Consider the following 2,566-nt stretch of genomic DNA (forward strand, 5'->3'; position numbering starts at 1 on the left):
AAAATGAAACAATGACTTATTAATGTCATGATAATTTGGTTTAACATGGGTACGTGAAATTATGTATATTTGTAATTTTGTGAATTAAGGACTAAAGTGTTAAATTGTGTAAATGTGAGGGCTAATTTTTAAAATGCTCTAAATATGTGTTTTTGGATTGATTTGAATGAATATGAGTTTGAATAAGTTGAATTTGAATTGATTTAGATTAAGAATTAAAGAAAATGCGGGGAAAGTCGAAAGTCATTGAGTAGCCGATTTTGTATATTCGAATTCGTACGAGGTAAGTCCATATACAAATAAATGTATTTGAAATGGTTTATTTATGCTTATATGCTATTGAATAATGATGAATGGCTTTATGCCTTGAATATGAGATATCCGAGAAAGTATTGACAAGGTTCCGACGTCCGAAAAGCCCCGTACAAACATTAGGAATAGTTAGGATACATATGTCATGACATAGGATCCGATATGTGTTATCGTGTAAGACCATGTCTGGGACATTGGCATTGACTTATTATTTATGTGTAAGACCATGTCTGAGACATTGGCATTGTATTTGATTTCGTGTAAGACCCTGTTTGGGACAGTGGCATCGATATTTGATTACATGTAAGACCACGTCTGGGACATTGGCATTGTACTAGCTTTCCGAGCTATCCGCGTATCCTTATGATTCTGAATGGCTCAACGGGCATTCTGAGAAACAAATGATTATATGAAATGTGTATCCGATTTAGGTACATTCAAAATGTATACTATGTTTGAGAATAAAAGGTAAGTATATGTACAAATGATGATATGTGTTATAAGTATGAGAAAATATGCTATATGTGTAAATGAATTGGGAATATGTGAAATGTTTATGAACTATGTGGTTTGAGATAGTATTTAATCATGGAGTATATGTAATTTGATGATGCTTTCATGTTTTGAATGATAAGTTTATTTGTATATGGCTTACTAAGCTTTTGAAAGCTTACTCTATGTGTTTTGCAATTGTTTTATAGATATCGTAGCTATCAAGAGCTTGGGGGTCGTCAAAGATCGTCACCACACTATCGAACTCTATTTTGGTACATTTTGAAAGTATAAATATTGGAGTATGGCATGTATAGGCTAAAAGTACTTTGATTATGTTTTTCGATATATATATTTAGCCATGTGATATGGCTTAATTATGGTTGCACTTATGGTTTGATTTTAGTATGTAAAATTTGATGCAAAATATGCCTATGTGATGTGTTCATGAATGACCAAATGAAATGGTCGATGTTGGTAAGTTTTGGTATGTGAGTATTTGAGAAATTGGTAAGTTTATGTCATGAAATTGAATGAAGTAAATTCATGTGATGAAGCATAGTTTTGGTATGAATTTGAATTATGATTTGGCATGGCTTTGGTATGGTTATAAGTGTGAATTTGGTTGTTTATAATATGGAATGAATGGTGTATGATTTGGTGTATCAAATGGTTGAAAATATGATACTCTAGATGCCTATTTGTTGTTTGTAGGGTTGACCCTTAATGGGTGGCAATTTGGCCTTGCAAATGGCCTATATTTGCCCACACGATTGAGCACATGGGCATGTGTGGCCATTTCGAAGGGTACACGAGCTAGACACACGGGCATGTGGTCAGCCGTGTGACCCAAGTTAGTTTCGACCATGGCCAAGGCACACGGACATGTCTTCAGCCTTGTGGATAAGTCAGTATGTATGCTCTATGTTTCCACGACCTAGACACACGAGTGTGTCTAATGCCGTGTGAGGCACACGGCCTGTTTACATGGGCGTGTGACCTTTGTAACTTTGAAAATTGTATAAGTTTTGTATAAACTCAGTTTAGTCCCGACCCCTTTCTAATACATGTTTAAGGACTCGATGACCTATATAAGGGACTCTATGATAATGTTTGACTATGATTGTCGATGATGTATATAATTTGTGTGTAAAATGTTTTGGGTAATGCCTTTAACCCTAGTCTGTGACAGATACGGGTTAGGGGTGTTACAGTTTATACCGGTAGAATTTGATGTCTTGGTTTAAGGTTATAATGGCATGTATAGGTGGACTATGTCTAATGTTTAATTGATGAGTTTAGAATATATATATATGTCAGTTTGTTTGATGTTTATGGCATGAAATGTTGCCTTGGATTTGAGGTACTTAAGGTACTATTTATAGCTTGTTGGTTGTGGTTAATATGGTCAAATTGGTGTATGTTTTGAAATGACCAAATTTGGTATGGTTGTTATGTATCAATTATGTCATGTTTTTGCATGAAAATAGTTTAAGTGATAAGTGGTTAAATATGCACATGTATAGGTGTTTTGGTTGATGTTTTAGCCATAATGTTTTGCCTTGTAGATTTGGTACTTTGAATGGTTGATATGTTGATATATGTATATGTCTTATGATGAAAGTTATATTGGTATGAAAAATGTAGTTGTCGTATATGAATATTGATTTTAATTGTTAAATGGTAAATTTGGTACATTTGGATGTGAATTTGATATGTGAACCAAATGGCAAGTTTTGGCTAAACCATGCATATGGTTATA

This window comes from Gossypium hirsutum, chromosome A05 (genome assembly GCF_007990345.1).
Source record: "Gossypium hirsutum isolate 1008001.06 chromosome A05, Gossypium_hirsutum_v2.1, whole genome shotgun sequence".
Classification (NCBI taxonomy): Eukaryota; Viridiplantae; Streptophyta; class Magnoliopsida; order Malvales; family Malvaceae; genus Gossypium; species Gossypium hirsutum.